This window comes from Salmo salar, chromosome ssa26 (assembly GCF_905237065.1).
Source record: "Salmo salar chromosome ssa26, Ssal_v3.1, whole genome shotgun sequence".
Lineage (NCBI taxonomy): Eukaryota > Metazoa > Chordata > Actinopteri > Salmoniformes > Salmonidae > Salmo > Salmo salar.
Window position 1 is genome coordinate 55,949,792 of NC_059467.1, and position 23,332 is coordinate 55,973,123.

Genomic DNA, 23,332 nt, shown 5'->3' on the forward strand with positions numbered 1-23,332 from the left:
GAGGGGCGAGCAATGCATTATGGAGTGATGCGCACTAGGTCGCCCATACGAACTCACAGTCCGGTGCGGTCGATACAAGCTCCTCAACGTTGCCGTGCGTGAGTTGGCCGGCAGCCAGGAAAAAGTGCGCCGGCTCAACGTATCTGGCCTCCAGTACGGCTCTTCGGCCCAGGATACCCTACGCCTGCTCCACGCATGGTACCCCTCATTCCCCAGCACAGCCCTGTTCGTCCTGTGCCAGCGCTCTGACCTTGCCGGGCTAGAGTCAGCATCGAGCCAGGACGGGTTGTGCTAGCCGCAAGCGCCAGACCTCCAGTAAATCTCCATGGCCCAGTGCGTCCGGTGCCTGCTACGTGCACTCTCCCTCAAGTGTGCACCTATAACCCGGTACGGCCGGTGCCTGCTGTGAGCACTGAGCCCTTAGTGCGTCTCCCCAGTCCGGTGAGACCGACTCCTGCTCCATGTAAAAGGCCTCCAGTGATAATTGATGGTCCGATGCCTGTAAGGATGATCCAGGGCACTAAGCCTCTAGTGATGATCCATGGCCCGGAGCCTGTAGGGACATTAAATGGCACGAAGCCTGAAGAGGTAATCCATGGCCCAGAACCTGAGGAAAGAATCCTTGGCAAGAAGCATGGAGGGATTCTAAATGGTCCGGAGCTTGTAAGGATAAACCATGGCACGATGCCTGTCGGAATAATCCATGGCCCGGCACCTGTAGTGAGAATCCAAGGTAAGAAGCCTCCTGTGATGATCCTTGGTGCGGAACCTATAGAAATGATCCATGGCATGGAGTCAGCAGCAACGGTCATTAGTCCGGAACCGAGTATGACGCCTCCTAGTCCGGAGCCTCCGACGACGCTGTTCCGTCCGGAGCCTCCAGCGACACTTCTCAGTTCAGAGCCTTCAGCAACGCTCCCCAGCCCGGGGCCTCCAGCGATGCCTCCCAGTCTGGAGACGCCAGCGACGCTTTCCAGTCCAAGGCCTTCAGCGGAGTTCTGCAGCCCAGAGCCTTCAGCGGAGGTTTGCAGCCCAGAGCCTTCAGCAGTGGTCTGCAGCACAGAGCCTTCAGCGGCGGTCTGCAGCCCAGAGCCTTCAGCGGCGGTCTGCAGCCCAGAGCCTTCAGTGGCGGCCTGCAGCCCAGATCCTCCAGCAGCGGCTTGGAGGTCGGAACCTCCAGCAGTGGTCTACAGCACAGTGAGTCTGGTAAGGATCTAGAGTCCGATTCCTTCATTAATGATGCACAGGCCTATGTTACAGAAGCAGAGGGATCTGCAGGCGGAATGGAGGTTACGCCCTGAGCCAGAGCCACTTCCATTGCTGGAGGATCGGGAGAAGAGGAAGGTTCTGGGTGGGGCACATGAGCCGCCATAGACTGTTGCCCTCCCTTTGTGTTTGGGGTTGTTGTTGTTGGGGTTTTTGGTCTGGGTGCAGTTGGAGTCTGCACCTTTGGGGGGGATACTGTCACGTCCTGACCCTTGTATGAGGTCATTTTTCCATAGTAGGTTGGTCAGGGCATGACAGGGGGTGTTTCGTCTTTGTGTTTTCTGTTTTCTGTTTTCTAGGTAGGTTGTCTAGAGTTTCATTCTATTCTTGTGGCCAGGTATGGTTTCCAATCAGAGGCAGCTGTCATTCATTGTCTCTGATTGGAAGCCATACTTAGGCAGCCTGTATTTCATGGGGTTTTGTGTGTGGTTGTTTTCTGTTTAGTGTATTCACCTGACGGAACTGTTGTCGGTCGTTTTCTTGTTTTGTTGTTAAAGTGTATTCATTAACCTGTTGGGGCTAGAGGGCAGTATTTTCACGGCCGGATAAAAAACGTACCCGATTTAAACTGGTTACTACTCTTGCCCAGAAACGGGAATATGCATATTATTAGTAGATTTGGATAGAAAATACTCAAAATTTTCTAAAACTATTTGAATAGTGTCTGTGAGTATAACAGAACTCATATGGCAGGCAGATGAGAACCTGAGCAGATTTCAAGCAGGAAGTGCCCTGTCTGCGATTTTGTAGTTCTGCTTTTGCTTGTCTATCGAAACTACAGTATCCGTGTGTGTGTGGGTGGCTGCATTTATCTTTCATGTATGTGACAGAGACAGGAGGAAAGGTCAGTCACCCAGGTCTGGTTCTCTGGAACTTCACAGTTCATCAGAATCCAAGACCATAATTCTACAGTAAATGAGTGATTCAAAGGAATCTTCTTTTATTGTTATGTGAAAGTCCATTCTGTGTAATTCCAAAGAATGTCTGTGTTTTACAACAGTAAAACTGTGACATGATAACTAGATCTCCTTTGACGCAACATGCTGCTGATATTGAAACGCCACATACAATATAATCATACAAACTTGGTTCTTTCTCTCTTTCGTATGCATATGAAACAATCTTGGTCATGCATTTTTACACTGCAAATGGTCTACATTAAATATTGAGTAAAACACTGCAATGACAAAGCACAGCTTTCAAGTACATTAGATCTCTTGTTTTGGTGTTACCCATACATAGCTTTCTCTTGGTTCCATGTTCAGGAATGGCAGAAGAATTGCAACATTTACCTGGAGCTAACTCTGCATGTAGCACTGCTGGGTGATTTGAAAGTCATTGTCAATTTATCAATAATATAGTAATACTCTTAGCAAAAGTGATCATCTTTACAATCTGTAGAAACTTCAGAGATAGATGGGAGGGGTTGAGGGTAGATTTAAATAAAATAATAACTCATGTAAAATATGCTGTGTCCATAAAATGTCTATACTATGTATAAGATGGAAGTAGAAGCATTAGTATTGTTATCCATTACTTTTTCCAAATAGGGGAGGAGTTTGGGGAAGATAATAAAGAAGGAAAATATGTATAAAAAAACAAAATATATAGTACCAGTCAAAAGTTTGGATTCACCTACTCATTCAAGGGCTTTTCTTTATTTTTACTATTTTCTACCTTGTAGAACAATAGTGAAGACATAAAAACTATGAAATAACACATACGGAATCATGTAGTAACCAAAAAAGTGTTAAACAAATCAAAATATATTTATATTTGAGATTTTTCAAAGTAGCAACCCGTTGCCTTGATGACAACTTTGCAAACTGTTGGCATTCTCTCAACCAGCTTCAAGAGGTGGTCACCTGGAATTCATTTCAATTAACAGGCGTGCTTAGTTAAAAGTTAATTTGTGTAATTTTTTTCGTTCTTAATGCGTTTGAGCCAATCAGTTGTGTTGTGACAAGGTAGGGGTGGTATACAGAAAATAGCCCTATTTGGTAAAAGACCAAGTCCATATTATAGCAAGAACAACTCAAATAAGCAAAGAGTAACGACACTCCATCATTACTTTAATACATGAAGGTCAGTCTTTGAAAGTTTCTTCAAGTGCAGTCGCAAAAACCATCAAGAGCTATGATGAAACTGGCTCTCATGAGGACCGCCACAGGAAAGGAAGACAAAGAGTTACCTCTGCTGCCGAGGATAAGTTCATTAGAGTTACCAGCCTCAGAAATTGCAGCCCAAAATAAATACTTCACAGAGTTCAAGAAACAGACACATCTCAACATCAACTGTTCAGAGGAGACTGCGTGAAACAGGCCTTCATGATCAAATTGATGCAAAAAACACTACTAAAGGACACCAATGAGACTTGCTTGGGCCAAGAAATACGAGCAATGGACATTAAACCGGTGGAAATCTGTCCTTTGGTCTGATGAGGCCAAATTTGCGATTTTTGGTTCCAACAGCCGTGTCTTTGTGAGTCGCAGAGTAGGTGAACCGATGATGTCCACATGTGTGGTTCCCACTGTGAAGCATGGAGGAGGAGATGTGATGGTGTGGGGGTGCTATGCTGGTGACACTGTCTTTGATTTATTTAGAATTCAAGGCGAACTTAACCAGCATGGCTACCACAGCATTCTGCAGCGATACACCATCCCATCCGGTTTGGGATTAGTGGGACAATCATTTGTTTTTCAACAGGACAATGACCCAACATACCTGCAGGCTGTGTAAGGGATATTTCACCAAGAAGGAGAGTGATGGAGTGCTGCATCAGATGACCTGGCCTCCACAACCACTCGACATCAACCCAATTGAGATGGTTTGGGATGAGTTGGACCGCAGAGTGAAGGAAAAGTTTCCAACAAGTGCTTAGCATATGTGAGAACTCCTTCAAGACTGTTGGAAAAGCATTCCAGGTGAAGCTGGTTGAGAGAATGCCAAGAGTGTGCAAAGCTGTCATCAAGGCAAAGGATGGCTACTTTGAAGAATCTAAATATAAAATATATTTTGATTTGTTTAGCACTTGTTATGAAATAATTTCTTTCAAATTTTTGGGATATCGTGTGGTGGATATTTATTAAAAATACAATCAAATGAGAAGAGACAAACGTATCACACAAGTCCGAGTTATACTTAAACTAAATCTTTATTCAAATAACTTATCAACAAGGGAGCTGGTCTTCATACCCACACAAGGTGGATAGAGTGAGAACCCACTGAGTGGAGTTAGTATATATCCCAGAAGCTACCTCAGGATAGGTCAGGATAGGTGTGACCTCAGAGATGACGTACAATGGTTCCAAACCCTAACCCCACACATCCTGTGCCAGACCGTAGGCCCCAAATACAAAGAACTTGTTGTTTTGTTCAGTACTTAAGACATTTGTTGTTACTTAGTTTCCACCTTGAACTAGGGGAGAGAACAATCTCCCCCTAGGAGGAGGTGACTGACGCACAGACACTGTGGAAACAAATGATTGGTTCCCATTACTCACGCCATCCCGTCACATGGTTTTCAATAGGTAAAGACACATTCACTTATGGAAACAATGTTTCCGTCTAACCTCCTTTGCCCTATTCTCTTTCTGATATTCTGCATAGCAACAGCAACATGTGATAGACAAACCTGACTTCTCCCCTCTCTGGGCCCCAGGTGACTGAGGCTCATATGAGGGAGGAAGTGCAGCTGCCAACACCAGACTCCGAAAGGAGACATTCTAATGACAAGAGATCAACAGTTCATTCATATAAGCATATTCTGCAGATAAGACATCTTAATTACCTTTGTTACTTAGCTAATTCTGATTTCTCCACCACAACCGAAAGAGCTATTCAAATAAAAAATGAAATAGCTAAATGATCCATAGTACGCCCATTTTAAAACGATTCGGCTCAACCCCCATTTGCTTTATATTGCAATATTTTATTACAGTGATCAGATTATGAACATGTATTTTGTCATGTGTTTTCATACCAATAAAGTTTTTAATATTTTATAAATGTATACTATTATTTCAATAACTAGATCTAGAACCTATGCTGTCATTAAGCTGTGTTGGTACAATGTTAACTAGCGTGTAGCTAACCTCTTCATAACAGGGTCATGCTAGTTAGACAGGAAACAGATGACAGCACTTCCAAACGGGAGATACTATCTGAACCTGTCCAGTGGTTGTTTTGTATACACTGTGATTTTAACTGATTTTGTATTTGTCAAAGGAACTAATCATTGTCTTTTGTTGAATTAGTATTTTTATATATATATTTGACGCTACATGCTGCCGTTGACAGATCAACTTATTGACAACACCTGCTATTGGATTAGAAAGGCCACATACAATAAAATCCAACTTTATTAGCAGCAATTTACACGTTATATCATTATATCATCTTTTCAGAGATTCTTATCTACTATGCCTACTAATCATTGACTTTATATATTACAATGCGGTTTTATACTTTGATTATTTCACATGCACACGAGAGAGAGAGGGAGAGAGAGAGAGAGAGAGAGAGAGAGAGAGAGAGAGAGAGAGAGAGAGAGAGAGAGAGAGAGAACCAAGCTGGCAACAAATCAATCCCTTTTGAAGGGAGTTTATGTAGGCCAATTGTAGGTAACGTTTAAATAAAATATCTATATATTCTTTGTTCAATAAAAAATATCCCACAGTTCCAGAAATCACCAGGTGCATTCACCTTTCAAATCCAAACCAATATGAATTCATGACCTGCTGGTAAATGACAGTGTGTGTTGGCGACTGCATTTATGTTTCATGTGACAGGCACAGGAGGGCAGGCCAGTCAACTTACTAGCAACTCAAGCTATCTTACAGAGTAGCTAGCTAGCTAGCTAGCTAAAAGCTAGGCTATACTGTAGCTAGCGACCAAAACTGAATATTTATCATAACAAACGAATGTCATTACCATCATAATACACTAAAACATGAGATGACAGTCAGAAAGTATAATTGGGGCATCAGTCTACTCAGTGACACCCACAGAAAACATTGTGTGAACTCTTCACAGTTGTATTCTGCTAAATGACTAACATGTATTCTATATGAGTGTCACTGAAAATGCTGATACCCCAATGATACTTTCTGACTGTTGCCTCCCATTTTAGTGTATTGTGATGGTAATGACATTTGTTTGTAGGACCTCAATGCAATTCTGTCTAATACATCTACACTGTGAATTTAACTGATTTTGTATTTGTCAAAGGAACGAATCATTGTTTTTTGTTGAATTAATATATATAACAGCCTTCCAACTTCTACATTTATCTAGTCCACATTTTGCATGATTACACTATTTGTATTCATTTGCATCACTTTCTATGAGGGTGTCATATTCTTCGTCTTCTGATGAGGAGTAAGAAATATCGGACCAATATGCAGTGTGGTAAGTGTCCATACTTATATTTTTATTTAACCGGGAACACTAAACAAAACAAGAAAATGAACGACAGTCCTGTAAGGTACTACGACTATAAAAAGATACAACTACCCACAAAACCCATGGAAAAACACCCCTACTAAATAGGACCTTCAATTAGAGGCAACGAGGAACAGCTGCCTCCAATTGAAGGTCAGCCAAATTAACTAAACATAGAAATATAAGAACTAGAACGAACATAGAAATATATTAACATAGAACATAACCCAAAAACCCCAAAACACACAAAACAAACACACCCCTGCCACGTCCTGACCAACTACCATAACAAAATGACCCCTTCTCTGGTCAGGACGTGACAGAGGGTCTTTTTTAAGGCGAACTGAAAATGACACTAGAGTCCCACAGTGGAGGTGTCATAATACCCATAAACCCAGCGCTCAGGGAAATGGTTCCAACTGTTTCCCCACCATAAATGTTTCCCATAGGGGATTTTAGAAACAATCAAGATAAGGGCTGTGTTTTGCATAGGCTTACCCTGGCGTGATGTAAATGACTAACATGTAAATCTCCTACTATATTCCCGTTAAACTGAGACATCACATGACATCATGCCCACACCTCCAATTGGCCCCAAATACAAAGAACTTGTTGTTTTGTTCAGTACTTAAGACATTTGTTGTTACTTAGTTTCCACCTTGAACTAGGGGAGAGAACAATCTCCCCCTAGGAGGAGGTGACTGACGCACAGACACTGTGGAAACAAATGATTGGTTCCCATTACTCACGCCATCCCGTCACATGGTTTTCAATAGGTAAAGACACATTCACTTATGGAAACAATGTTTCCGTCTAACCTCCTTTGCCCTATTCTCTTTCTGATATTCTGCATAGCAACAGCAACATGTGATAGACAAACCTGACTTCTCCCCTCTCTGGGCCCCAGGTGACTGAGGCTCATATGAGGGAGGGAGTGCAGCTGCCAACACCAGACTCCGAAAGGAGACATTCTAATGACAAGAGATCAACAGTTCATTCATATAAGCATATTCTGCAGATAAGACATCTTAATTACCTTTGTTACTTAGCTAATTCTGATTTCTCCACCACAACCGAAAGAGCTATTCAAATAAAAAATGAAATAGCTAAATGATCCATAGTACGCCCATTTTAAAACGATTCGGCTCAACCCCCATTTGCTTTATATTGCAATATTTTATTACAGTGATCAGATTATGAACATGTATTTTGTCATGTGTTTTCATACCAATAAAGTTTTTAATATTTTATAAATGTATACTATTATTTCAATAACTAGATCTAGAACCTATGCTGTCATTAAGCTGTGTTGGTACAATGTTAACTAGCGTGTAGCTAACCTCTTCATAACAGGGTCATGCTAGTTAGACAGGAAACAGATGACAGCACTTCCAAACGGGAGATACTATCTGAACCTGTCCAGTGGTTGTTTTGTATACACTGTGATTTTAACTGATTTTGTATTTGTCAAAGGAACTAATCATTGTCTTTTGTTGAATTAGTATTTTTATATATATATTTGACACTACATGCTGCCGTTGACAGATCAACTTATTGACAACACCTGCTATTGGATTAGAAAGGCCACATACAATAAAATCCAACTTTATTAGCAGCAATTTACACGTTATATCATTATCATCTTTTCAGAGATTCTTATCTACTATGCCTACTAATCATTGACTTTATATATTACAATGCGGTTTTATACTTTGATTATTTCACATGCACACGAGAGAGAGAGAGAGAGAGAGAGAGAGAGAGAGAGAGAGAGAGAGAGAGAGAGAGAGAGAGAGAGAGAGAACCAAGCTGGCAACAAATCAATCCCTTTTGAAGGGAGTTTATGTAGGCCAATTGTAGGTAACGTTTAAATAAAATATCTATATATTCTTTGTTCAATAAAAAATATCCCACAGTTCCAGAAATCACCAGGTGCATTTCACCTTTCAAATCCAAACCAATATGAATTCATGACCTGCTGGTAAATGACAGTGTGTGTTGGCGACTGCATTTATGTTTCATGTGACAGGCACAGGAGGGCAGGCCAGTCAACTTACTAGCAACTCAAGCTATCTTACAGAGTAGCTAGCTAGCTAGCTAGCTAAAAGCTAGGCTATACTGTAGCTAGCGACCAAAACTGAATATTTATCATAACAAACGAATGTCATTACCATCATAATACACTAAAACATGAGATGACAGTCAGAAAGTATAATTGGGGCATCAGTCTACTCAGTGACACCCACAGAAAACATTGTGTGAACTCTTCACAGTTGTATTCTGCTAAATGACTAACATGTATTCTATATGAGTGTCACTGAAAATGCTGATACCCCAATGATACTTTCTGACTGTTGCCTCCCATTTTAGTGTATTGTGATGGTAATGACATTTGTTTGTAGGACCTCAATGCAATTCTGTCTAATACATCTACACTGTGAATTTAACTGATTTTGTATTTGTCAAAGGAACGAATCATTGTTTTTTGTTGAATTAATATATATAACAGCCTTCCAACTTCTACATTTATCTAGTCCACATTTTGCATGATTACACTATTTGTATTCATTTGCATCACTTTCTATGAGGGTGTCATATTCTTCGTCTTCTGATGAGGAGTAAGAAATATCGGACCAATATGCAGTGTGGTAAGTGTCCATACTTATATTTTTATTTAACCGGGAACACTAAACAAAACAAGAAAATGAACGACAGTCCTGTAAGGTACTACGACTATAAAAAGATACAACTACCCACAAAACCCATGGAAAAACACCCCTACTAAATAGGACCTTCAATTAGAGGCAACGAGGAACAGCTGCCTCCAATTGAAGGTCAGCCAAATTAACTAAACATAGAAATATAAGAACTAGAACGAACATAGAAATATATTAACATAGAACATAACCCCAAAACACACAAAACAAACACACCCCTGCCACGTCCTGACCAACTACAATAACAAAATGACCCCTTCTCTGGTCAGGACGTGACAGAGGGTCTTTTTTTAAGGCGAACTGAAAATGACACTAGAGTCCCACAGTGGAGGTGTCATAATACCCATAAACCCAGCGCTCAGGGAAATGGTTCCAACTGTTTCCCCACCATAAATGTTTCCCATAGGGGATTTTAGAAACAATCAAGGTAAGGGCTGTGTTTTGCATAGGCTTACCCTGGCGTGATGTAAATGACTAACATGTAAATCTCCTACTATATTCCCGTTAAACTGAGACATCACATGACATCATGCCCACACCTCCAATTGACTCAAATTATGTCAATTAGCCTATCAGAAGCTTCTAAAGCCATGACATCATTTTCTGGAATTTTCCAAGCTGTTTAAAGGCACAGTCAACTTAGTGTATGTAAACTTCTGACCCACTGGAATTGTGAAACAGTGAATTATAAGTGAAATAATCTGTCTGTAAACAATTGTTGGAAAAGTTAATTGTGTCATGCACAAAGTAGATGTCCTAACCGACTTGCCAAAACTATAGTTTGTTAACAAGAAATGTGTGGAGTGGTTGAAAAAACGAGTTTTAATATCTCCAACCTAAGTGAATGTAAACTTCTGACTTCAACTGTATATCATTAATTATTCAAATCGACAAAACCATGATATTATGTCTGATTGTACGTTTGGTGAAAGTAAGGAGCATTACAAACCAGAGACATGGAGATAAGACAGATATTTTACACTTCTTTTACTTCCATCCCAAGGCTGTGTTACTACCACCCCACCGGCAGGTACCAAAGTAACATAGCAGTAGTTCAGTTATGGGTTCATTTAATTTAAACGTATTTACATTAGAAATGAAATGACCGTTGCTAATGGTATAGGACATACAGTGGGGAGAACAAGTATTTGATACACTGCCGATTTTGATTTAGTTGGTCTCATTCTTTCAACAGTTCCAATCCAAGAGCCAATGCTGTTTAGAAAATTCCAGGTGTTTCCCTTTCTTGGACGACATGAAATAGGGGTCTTTGGCCAGCCACACCAGTATTGAAATAGAGGTCTTTGGCCAGCCACACCAGTATTGAAATAGAGGTCTTTGGCCAGCCACACCAGTATTGAAATAGAGGTATTTGGCCAGCCACACCAGTATTGAAATAGAGGTCTTTGGCCAGCCACACCAGTATTGAAATAGGGGTCTTTGGCCAGCCACACCAGTATTGAAATAGGGGTCTTTGGCCAGCCACACCAGTATTGAAATAGAGGTCTTTGGCCAGCCACACCAGTATTGAAATAGAGGTCTTTGGCCAGCCACACCAGTATTGAAAATAGGTCATGGCCAGGCACACCAGTATTGCAATAGAGGTCTTTGGCCAGCCACACCAGTATTGAAATAGAGGTCTTTGGCCAGCCACACCAGTATTGAAATAGAGGTCTTTGGCCAGCCACACCAGTATTGAAAATAGGTCATGGCCAGGCACACCAGTATTGCAATAGAGGTCTTTGGCCAGCCACACCAGTATTGAAATAGAGGTCTTTGGCCAGCCACACCAGTATTGAAATAGAGGTATTTGGCCAGCCACACCAGTATTGAAATAGAGGTATTTGGCCAGGCACACCAGTATTGAAATAGAGGTCTTTGGCCAGCCACACCAGTATTGAAATAGAGGTCTTTGGCCAGCCACACCAGTATTGAAATAGAGGTATTTGGCCAGCCACACCAGTATTGAAATAGAGGTCTTTGGCCAGCCACACCAGTATTGAAATAGGGGTCTTTGGCCAGCCACACCAGTATTGAAATAGAGGTCTTTGGCCAGCCACACCAGTATTGAAATAGAGGTCTTTGGCCAGCCACACCAGTATTGAAATAGAGGTCTTTGGCCAGCCACACCAGTATTGAAAATAGGTCATGGCCAGGCACAACAGTATTGCAATAGAGGTCTTTGGCCAGCCACACCAGTATTGAAATAGAGGTCTTTGGCCAGCCACACCAGTATTGAAACAGAGGTCTTTGGCCAGCCACACCAGTATTGAAATAGAGGTCTTTGGCCAGCCACACCAGTATTGAAATAGAGGTCTTTGGCCAGCCACACCAGTATTGAAATAGAGGTATTTGGCCAGCCACACCAGTATTGAAATAGAGGTCTTTGGCCAGCCACACCAGTATTGAAATAGAGGTCTTTGGCCAGCCACACCAGTATTGAAATAGAGGTCTTTGGCCAGCCACACCAGTATTGAAATAGGGGTCTTTGGCCAGCCACACCAGTATTGAAATAGAGGTCTTTGGACAGCCACACCAGTATTGAAATAGAAGTATTTGGCCAGCCACACCAGTATTGAAATAGAGGTCTTTGGCCAGCCACACCAGTATTGAAATAGAGGTATTTGGCCAGCCACACCAGTATTGAAATAAAGGTCTTTGGCCAGCCACACCAGTATTGAAATAGGGGTCTTTGGCCAGCCACACCAGTATTGAAATAGAGGTCTTTGGCCAGGCACACCAGTATTGAAATAGAGGTCTTTGGCCAGCCACACCAGTATTGAAAATAGGTCATGGCCAGGCACACCAGTATTGCAATAGAGGTCTTTGGCCAGCCACACCAGTATTGAAATAGAGGTCTTTGGCCAGCCACACCAGTATTGAAACAGAGGTCTTTGGCCAGCCACACCAGTATTGAAATAGAGGTCTTTGGCCAGCCACACCAGTATTGAAATAGAGGTCTTTGGCCAGCCACACCAGTATTGAAATAGAGGTCTTTGGCCAGGCACACCAGTATTGAAATAGAGGTCTTTGGCCAGCCACACCAGTATTGAAATAGGGGTCTTTGGCCAGCCAAACCAGTATTGAAATAGAGGTCTTTGGCCAGCCACAGCAGTATTGAAATAGAGGTCTTTGGCCAGCCACACCAGTATTGAAATAGAGGTCTTCGGCCAGCCACACCAGTGGTGGGTTTGGTGTTGAAAGAAGAATGTATAAGCAGAAAACAACCCCATAATTACTGTCATGACTGTCCTGATCAGGTCAGGGTACAGGAGACCACCACCCTACAGATTATCTCCCAAACCCCCAACAGAGGAGGAGAGATCTAGGGGTCTGAAGATGTGGGGGTTTTATGACCCCTCACGCCCATAATTAACCTTAGGCCACAGAGAAATTCCTTTGTCCTCACAATGGAGAACTGGCCTCAGAACATTAAACATGCAATAAAGGGACTTTGGAACAATGGTTTCCGTCAGCCACAATGGTGGTCATGACGAGAGGTGGAATATGAAAATGTATGTAACTTTTGTATTGTTATTAAAGGTTAAGAGATGACATTATTATGAAAACATTGTACCTTTAAGAGTTTTCCCAGTATATGCCTGATGTTTATACATTGTACGTTGTGTGGAAAATATCCAAATCAAAGAGAATGTTTTGGTAAAGATGAGATGTGAAGGTAGTGTCTAAAATAGGATTTTAGTCAAATCTAGGCCTTGCCCCTTAACTTGGTCCGCCCAGAGAATTGCCCTAAAGGCGGTTACGCCCACTTCTGACCCGAGGGTATAAGACAGGAGAGTGAAGAATTAACATAGGAGACTAATTGACCCCAAGCTGCAGCGAAGGTCTAACAAAGTCAACGAACCCCAAAACGAAACACAAGGTTGAAGACAAAGAAATCTTTTTCTACACGAGCTACGGACGAGTAGCTGTGTCTAAGCGGGTGAATTCAAGCCGAACCACCCAGCCTCCACTCTCCATTGAATCGTGGTATCTACACCGTTCGAGTCCGAAGCTGTGAGCTCTGAGCTACAGAGCTGTCTGTCCTCAGAAGACCCCTTTCAGATCAAGGGCGAGGGATCAGACCCCTAAGCCAAGAAGGACACTGACATCGTGAGGACAACCAGAGAGTTGCACCGGAGAAGTGCGTCATTGAGAAGCCTAAACGACACACGCGGAGCTTCCCACCTGAGACCTCCAACACGTAATTACATCATTATATTCTGACCCATAAGAGCGGCAGTTCGGGGCAAGGCTAGGTTTAAATAAGCATGGCTGACAAATGAACCAAATGTATATTTCTCTCGTGTACTTTCTTGGTTTCTCTCTCTTTTAAATCCCCATTTTGGGTAACACGTGCCATAGTGTGTTGGCCCGTTATACTAAGTCCTAATCAATAGCTATACTGTGTTTTGTGTATGTGTATTTTTATCATCATTTTAGCTTGCTAGTAAATAAATAATCAACTAAGATTGGTGTGGTAAACTCATTGGTGGGACCCGGGTCCGTGCAGATTCCCCGGATTATGCGACGTTCAGACATGAGACAAGAGGTTGATTAATTTAGCGACTGTTGTAAAATCGATATTCTGATATCTTTTGAGTTAATTTGGGAAATAGAAACTCAATCCAAATACTGTTCCCATGGTGCCCCAGGTTGATGAGTTAATAACTGCTTGATTCATCGCTTAATTCATTTAATCACGCACTTATAAACCGTTAATCATTCGATGAGCAACAGTCGTCACATTAACTAATACAACGTCACGACACTACTGTAAAGAAAACAACCCCATACGTACTGTAAAGAAAACAACCCCATCAGAAATCTGATGTTAAGGCGTGATTTAGCTTCTACTGGTCCTGGGGCCATATTAAGGTCAATAGCATCATGAACTTCACCCAGTACCAGGACATTTTAGCCCAAAACCTGGTTACCTCTGCCAGGAGACTGAAACATGGCCGCAATTGGATTTTCCAGCAAGTCAATAAACCCAAGCACACATCAACATCTACAAGCAGGAGCAATGACTTCAGCTCAGTTGGCTAACTACCCTAAATATTCTGAAACTACTCCATATTTCCTAGCCTGGTCACAAATCGGTAAAAAAAATAAACTTCCTCATTATGACACACACCTCTCTATTGTCATTGGTTGCACTAATTGTACTGTTTGTCTACATAACCTGGTTCAAGTATTCATGACATCACCCTGAAGAAGGCACAGTGATGCTGAAACGTTGGTAAATACCCAATAAATGACTGGGAGTTTATATATATGGAGTGTGAGACTCTCTTTACTTTGATAGTTTATAGTTTATTCACCGTTAGTCAGCACCTCCACACAAACACATTATTCTGGGAGTGCATCAGCTCATGGTTTTAATTCAGATTCTAGAGTAACCCATAAGTGGATCAAAAGTACATTTTTAAAAGACACAGATATTTCAAACAAGGTTTTAATTTTGATTTCTTTCTTTCTTTTATTGTGTGAGTTTGGTCCCAGTGTGCTTGTGGACATTCTCCCTTGTTGTCACCCATTTGAATATATGTGAAATACTGGTGGAAGAGAGACAATGTTCACCCAGAAAACTGATCCAATAAAGATAACACTTTTTGAATTTGAAAACCAACAAAAAACAAAGCCTCAGCTGTTTCTTCTCGTTTAGGTGGATATCAAACCCTGTGTGGTTGTTTTGGTAACACCTGGCCTACCCTCTCTTCCAGGTGGTTCTCCCAGGGTATGTGGAGGCCTTCCCTCATCCTGGCTACCCTCTCTTCCAGGTGGTTCTCCCAGGGTATGTGGAGGCCTTCCCTCATCCTGGCTACCAACTCTTCCAGGTGGTTCTCCCAGGGTATGTGGAGGCCTTCCCTCATCCTGGCTACCCTCTCTTCCAGGTGGTTCTCCCAGGGTATGTGGAGGCCTTCCCTCATCCTGGCTACCCTCTCTTCCAGGTGGTTCTCCCAGGGTATGTGGAGGCCTTCCCTCATCCTGGCTACCCTCTCTTCCAGGTGGTTCTCCCAGGGTATGTGGAGGCCTTCCCTCATCCTGGCTACCCTCTCTTCCAGGTGGTTCTCCCAGGGTATGTAGAGGCCTTCCCTCATCCTGCCTACCAACTCTTCCAGGTGGTTCTCCCAGGGTATGTAGAGGCCTTCCCTCATCCTGGCTACCCTCTCTTCCAGGTGGTTCTCCCAGGGTATGTAGAGGCCTTCCCTCATCCTGGCTACCCTCTCTTCCAGGTGGTTCTCCCAGGGTATGTAGAGGCCTTCCCTCATCCTGGCTACGCTCAAGGAATCTCCCCCAGACTCCCCTACACTATGCCAGGCCATGGAGCCACCCCCCACCCCAACCACAGCCACATCCTAGATAAGCCTACCCGATGTTGGGGAAGCCCCGAGACAGAGTCCCCCTCAACAGTCTCTTGTCCGCCCTGGTCCAGGCCAACCACCAGACCACCAGATAGCAAAGCTGGCCAAGAAGCAGACAGACATGTTTGAGTTCCAGGAGAAATCCCTCCCTCTAGTGGCCAGAAGGTGGAATAGCAGCACTCTCTTTCCTGAACCGTTGTAGCACCAGAGATTAAATTCAGTTGTTTTTATATTTGTATATTAAGATATACAATCCTCTCTCTTTCTATCTCCCATTGTGTGAAAAAAGCCCATTGCTCTGATGTGTTTCACCATCTTTACATTGTACATATGTCATTCCCACATTTGAAGACCTGTAATAATGAAAGATGAGTGTTGGTTTATCCAGGACAGTATCCTTAGCAACCCACAGAGGAGTATGTGAGTACAGTGAGTTGAGATCTGCCACCATGTTTGAAAGAAACACACTTTTCAGAACACGTGTGCCTCATAAATTGTTGTTATTGTGTCGACAAACACTTGAATCAGAAGGATGCCAACAACAATTTCACTTGTTTCTTGACAATGCCTCCAAACTGCCTTTAACAATGAACGTGATTATAAATCCAGTACCGTAGCCCTTTCCTTGGACACAGTAAAGTTGGACTGGGTTTAACACAACTGTATATAAATGTCATGTGTTTCTAAACAGAAAGGAGAGAGGACTCTTTAAACGCTGACACGATGCTCAGTTAGATTTCTCTTTTCTTTAGCACTTGATACATAAGCCAAATGAAATCATACATTAACCACAGAATCCACTCAGCAAATGTTACAGAAAGTATGTATTGCACTGTAATGATTCTACATAACACTGTCATATCTGTGTTCTACACAATACATTTCTACATTCTGTAGTGTTTGCTCATTTTCTTTCCCCTAGTAATGATCAGATAAGATAAAATCCAGACTGACACTTTAACACTTTAGGATTGGAGATGTGCATCTCTGTTATAATGAACAAAATCCCCAGGAGTGTGTCACGTCCTGACCATAGTAAGATGTTATTTTCTATGGTAGAGTTGGTCAGGGCGTGACAGGGGGTGTTTTTCTATGTTTTGTATATCTATGTTCATGTTCTAGTTTTGTATTTCTATGTTGGATTTGTTTAGGATGATCTCCAATTAGAGGCAGCTGGTTCTCGTTGTGTCTAATTGGAGATCATACTTAAGTAGGGTTTTTTTCCACCTGGGTTTCTGGGAGATTGTTTTTGAGTAGTGTATGTTTCACCTCTGCGACACGGTTTGTTGTTTTTGTTACTTCAGTTTATTGTTTATGTATTGCATAGTTTCACGCTGAAAATAAAATGTGGAATGACACACACGCTACACTTTGGTCGGCTCATTCCTACGACAGCCGTGACAGGGATTGGCACAATGTCCTCTAGTAGGTATAATGGTACAATGCTGTTCCATATGGACAGAGGTGGACTGGGACACTGGTTTGACCTTTGAAGACCAAGGTCATCTGACAGTAGTGCATCCTTGGTATCAAAGTGCGAATGTCTATCCCGATGAGTTTGATCTCCTCCTTGATGATTATACTGTAACTTTAACGTTTCATTTAGATTTTTAACGAGAACCAGTTGAAATGCACTTTATCCTAAAGGTATATGTCTGTTATGTTAACTGTTGCTGAACACAAAGGTGAAAAGGTCAGGGCAGCTCCCAGTCCTGGTGTTTTGTCCTCTCGTTTCCAGTGAGTGAACACATATTGTCGGACGGTTGCTCCTTCGGAAAAGTATTCAGACCCCTTCTCTTTTTCAACATTTTGTTATGTTACAGCCTTATTCTGAAATGTATTAAATACATTTGTTTTCCTCATCAATCTACACACAATACCCCATAATGTCAAATACTTGTTTTTAAAAAATGTTTTTATTTTTTTTGCAAAATGTATTAAGAATAAAAACAGAAATACCTTATTTACATAAGTATTCAGACCCTTTGCTATGAGACTCAAAATGGAGCTCAGCTGCGTCCTGTTTTCCTTGATCATCCGTTTCTTAAACTTGATTGTATTGTACCGTATTGTACTGTATTGTACTGTATTGTAAAATAAACCCTTTCTGTCTGTCTGTAGATGATGACCAGATTTGTGTAGAAATGAACACATTTCCCATTGTTAATGCTGATACGTCAGTCTGAAGAGAGAAACAGGATACTAGATTGAGATTTGAATCTTTGCAGATTAACTCAATAAAAGTGATGACAGATTGGCTATTTGATGGTGAATGTGGTTTGTGACTTTAATTTAGGATTTATTTCTGAATGTAAACTGGGTGGTTCGAAGCACTGAATGCTGATTGGCTGACCGCTGTGGTATATCAGAACGTAAACCACAGGTATGACAAAACATTTATCTTTACTGCTCTAATTACATTGGTAACCAGTTTATAATAGCAATAAGGCACCTCTGGGGTTTGTGATATATGGCCAATATACCACGGCTAAGCTTTATTGGCCATATACTCTACATTGCTTTGGTGCCTTCAGAACAGCCCTTAGCCGTGGTATATTGGCCGTATACTCTACATTGCTTTGGTGCCTTCAGAACAGCCCTTAGCCGTGGTATATTGGCCGTATACTCTACATTGCTTTGGTGCCTTCAGAACAGCCCTTAGCCGTGGTATATTGGCCGTATACCACACCTCCTCAGGCCTTATTGCTGAAATATAAATAGGTGTTAATCAAAGGGATTCTGATGAGATACAAGCATTATTGTTTTTTCCCTGATTTGAATCCTTCTCTTCTCAGTTGTTGGTTGAGAGATGTATGAAGGTTGCTAAGGAAGTCATCTATGGGAGGGAAAGAGAATCAATCAATTTATAAAGTGTTGGCACTAATTCTCCAGAGGTCTACCATTATAATAGACAACAGCATCAGACACCCTAACATGCGTGGCTGTCACATATACTGTAGGAGGTCATTGTAAATAACAATTTGTTCTTATCTGACTTGCCTAATTAAATAAAGGTTAAATAAAACAATAACAAATAAATAATGCTAGGACGTACTTTATAAAACAGCACGTTTGAAGTCAGATTGTCATGAAAAATGACAATGTGAACAAAATATGAATATGAAGTTATTTTCATTGCATTATTTGAGGTCTGACAACACTGCATCTTTTTAGTTATTTTGACCAGTTTTCATTTTCTGCAAATAAATGCCCTAAAGGACAATATTTTAATTTGGAATTTGGGAGAAATGTTGTCAGTAGTACATAGAATAAAACTAAAATGTTAATTTTACCCAAACACGTACATATAAATGGTAAAACCAGAGAAACTGATCATTTGGCAGTGGTCTCTTAATGTTTTCCAGAGCTGTACATATATGGATGAGTGATGTCAGAGCGGCATGGACTGAGATACCATAGAATAGCATAGAATACAGTATATATACATATGAGATGAGTAATGCCAGATATGTAAACATTATTAAAGTGACTAGTGCTCCATTTATTAAAATGTCCAGTGATTTCTAGTCTATATCTATCGGCAGCAGCCTCTAATGTGCTAGTGATGGCTGTTTAACAGTCTGATGGCCTTGAGATAGAAGGTGTTTTTCAGTCTCTCTGTCCCAGCTTTGATGCACCTGTACTGACTTCACCGTCTGGATGATAGCGGGGTGAACAGGTAGTGGCTCGGGGGGTTGTTGTCCTTGATGATATTTTTGGCCTTCCTGTGACAACGTGTGCTGTAGTTGTCCTGGAGGGCGTGTAGTTTTCCCCCAGTAATGGGTTGGGCAGACCGCACCACCCTCTGGAGAGCCTTGCGGTTGCGGGCTGTGCAGTTGCCGTACAAGGCGCTGATACAGGATGCTCTCAATTGTGCATCTGTAAAAGTTTGTGAGGGTTTTAGGTATAAAGCCAAATTCTTTAGCCTCCTGAGGTTGAAGAGGCTCTGCTGCGCCTTCTTCACCACACTATCTGTGTGGGTGGTCCATTTCAGTTTGTCTGTGATGTGTATGCCAAGGAACTTGAAGCTTTCCACCTTCTCAGTGATGTCCTTGTCGCATCGCGCACTAGTGTCTCCGGTGGCAGGCCGGGTAGAAAAAGGGGTAAAATAAAAATAAAAAGAGAGAGAATACTGTTATGTTGAAAGAACGAGACCAGCTAAATTCTTTATAAACTGCTGGGGTGTTTATTAGGTACAGCTCTCCTCACATTCATAACAGGAAGCAGATACGGTGGCTCCCATAGGACAGATAATGTGAGTCAAAAGGAACACACAACAATAATACACAAGGGCTACATAGTGAACATAACAAATGCAACTGTTTATTATTGATTCTCATGACAATACAATGTTGCTTTACTTTTGTTTGTAAACAATGTAATGGTAAACAAACACTGTATAACCTCAGAACGTGGTTAAAACTAATGTTGATATCATGGATGGTCAGTCCTTACATCCAGAGGTCTATCTATGCATTTGAGTGGTTACATTTCTCCAGCCCCATCCCTCAGCTTTTTACCAAATCAGTGGCAGGGTGGCTGCTTCTTTTTTTGACTACGGATTTAACGCATATTGTTAAAAAACGTTTCAAATTAAATCATGCTGACAGATTTGAATGAGATTGTATTTTAATTTTTCTTATCTGTGCTGTTTTGCACCACGGAAATATTGCATTGAGAGCCAAAACTAATCATATAGATCGCTAGAAGACTGGATGATCAAGTCCAAGACAAAATATCCAAAATTTGCAAGGCACCCAAACTTTGTCAAATGTGAGTTCTCAGTGAAACAAAGCTTTAGGTATGTTATTTATCAGATTGTTGCATTATCAACCTTAGTGTGCATTTGTGAGCTTTGTACTCTCCCATTCCTGGTCATTATAATATAAACCGTAATGTACAATATTTGCTATCAGGCCTTTGTGCTAAAGTCAAGCATTTGATGAATTAAAAGGTACAATGTTCTCATTTGCTATGCTTTTCTTTATTGATTAACAGAATGCTCAGTGTTACATAGGAATCATTTAAATGGTATTACTTTACTCAGGTTTTTCAAAATAATATCTGACTAACACAATGCAATATAATACCTTATAACCCTTTGGTATATTCAGAAAAAAATAAACCTGCTGCTAAAATATCATTTCTATAATTCAATTGTTAATTGATTGAAAACAACATTAAAGAAAACTTTCTAAATGATCTCTGACAGTGACTTTATGACATAAAAGTTAACATTGAGTGTCAGAAAAATATTTAGAAATTAAACAGATAAATTGCCATGCAAAAGCTAATATCTGGAACAATGTTGGGCTGATTCTGCCTCTCCAACTCAGGTTTTTAATTGCCATACCAGAGGTAGAGGGGCATACCAGGGTTGCCAGCATTCAGATTTTTATCGATGAGGATCAAGTCGGCCTCCATATAAGGACAATCTTCCTTGTTGTTGGATGTAACGGTCAAGGCCTTGATAGGGAGAGATCCTTCTTTCTTGAACCAGACCATCACTGGCTTACCGCTTGTTCCCTCGTTGAGGTTAACATTCACCACGGTGAAACCACGCTTCCTTAGGCTGGAATCCTGCTTATGGTCGATGGAGGCATTCATCTCAGTGAGCCAGCCGTCCATTTCGGTGGATTGACGGTACCAGAGGAAGATAAGTTTTCCTCCAGAACCTCTGTTGAGATCTTCATCCAGCCGGATGTAGCCCTCGTTGAAAAGGTTGATGTCATCTTGGAATGAGGTGGTGGCAGTAACGTCACAGATGTAGGTCTCACTCTTTCTCTTCAACCAGAGGGTGATGAAATCTCCTGAGTTACCGCGGTTCAGATTGCATGGTAGCCTTTCCCAGCCGAGTTTGAACTGAGTGGCTTCTTCGTTCTCATCAGTGGTGAGGAAGAGATCTACAATGGGAATGTTATACTTAGGGCTTGCACCACTAGAGTACCACAGATGGATGACGTCTCCGTCTGTTCCAGAGTTGAGGTTTACTGGGAGCTCAGTGAACCTTGCTTTTTTCAGGTCATCTTTCATTGCATCAGTGAATGAAAACTGGACTCTGGTGATGGGTTCACCATTGCCCATTCTGAACCACATGTAAACAATGGTGGTGGATGAAGTGCCTTGGTTGAGGTTGACATTTATCATGTGAAAGCCTTGGTCACGAAGCTGAAGCTCTTTTTCAGGGCTAGTGGAGATTGCAATTTCTGTGATGTATTTAGAAGCCATTTTGTGTCGTTGGAGACAAGTGTCTGTAAAGGAAGAATACAGAGTGACATTGGTCAACACCTCCTGTGTAGCAAGAAACAACACACTAACAACACCAAAGACCAGGACATAAGTATAAAGTATAAAATATAAGTATAAGTATAAAATATGAAGGAATTAGCGGCCAGCTTTACTAAGTATTTTCTCCAGGTGTTCTAAAGGGGATACATGGCTTGTGAAAATGATGACTTCAAGGATGCACCAAAACACCCTGAACAGATACTAAAACAGACAGTTGGGCTCGGCTGAGTCAAATGATTTATTATAATAATATATCAATGAATTGGTTTACTGAAAAAACAACAGTAAAAGGTATTTGTTTTCCTCTTACATCAATTATGATCCAAATTGAAGACTCTGATTCTTTGATCATCTGAATCAGGTGTTATGGTGCTAGTGGAACAAGTGAAACCCATGTATCCCACCACCACCCTGCCCTTTATAGTAACACAGACATACTCATATACACATCAGAACCCTTCATTGGAAGTAATTTCTTTAATAGTGATGTTGAGTTCTTCCTCTGTTCTGGAGTGTCTTCTCTGGGAGAAAGTGTCTTCTCTGGGAGAAAGTGTCTTCTCTGGGAGAAAGTTGTAGAAAGTGTTTTCACATCGAAGAGCTGAGTGTCTCTTTTATACATTTTCTCCAGTTAAGTTGGCAAATGACTCACCATTCAGAGCTCTACACAATACATATTCCTAGGAACTTTATCTTTCCTCCTCCTCAACCTACACCCCTCCTGTCATGTCCTGACCCTGGTATGAGGTCATTTTTCCCTAGTAGATTGGTCAGGGCGTGACAGAGGGGGTGTTTCGTCTATGTGTTTTGGGTTTTCTGTTTTCTAGGTGGGTTGTCTAGAGTTTCATTCTATGTTGTCATTTTCTATGTTGTGGCCAGGTATGGTTTCCAATCGGAGGCAGCTGTCATTCATTGTCTCTGATTGGAAGCCATACTTAGGCAGCCTGTTTTTCATGGGGTTTTGTGGGTGGTTGTTTTCTGTTTAGTGTATTCACCTGACGGAACTGTTGTCGGTCGTTTTCTTGTTAAATTGTATTCATGAAAAAAGTAAATATGAGCACTGTACACGCTGCGCCTTAGTCTCCATTCGACGACCCTTGTGACAGAACCCCCACCGGGAAAGGACCAAGCAGCGTGAGAGGAGGTACCTGGATTCGTGGACGTGGGAAGAAATCCTGGATGGAAGGAGACCCTGGAGTCAGGCTGGGAAGTATTGTCGCTCGAAGGAGGAATTGGAAGAAGCCAAGAGGGAGC

At 41.7% G+C, this 23,332-nt stretch overlaps 1 protein-coding gene across 1 annotated transcript in view; it reads right to left on the reverse strand.

The window, feature by feature from the left end:
* Positions 1-22,646, reverse strand: part of LOC106591807 (uncharacterized) — a 47,817-nt gene extending 25,171 nt beyond the window's left edge. The window contains exon 1 of the mRNA XM_045708383.1: positions 22,615-22,646. The gene's annotated coding sequence lies outside the window, so the exon portion shown is untranslated. The remainder of the gene's footprint in view (positions 1-22,614) is intronic.
* Positions 22,647-23,332: the final 686 nt, after the last annotated feature.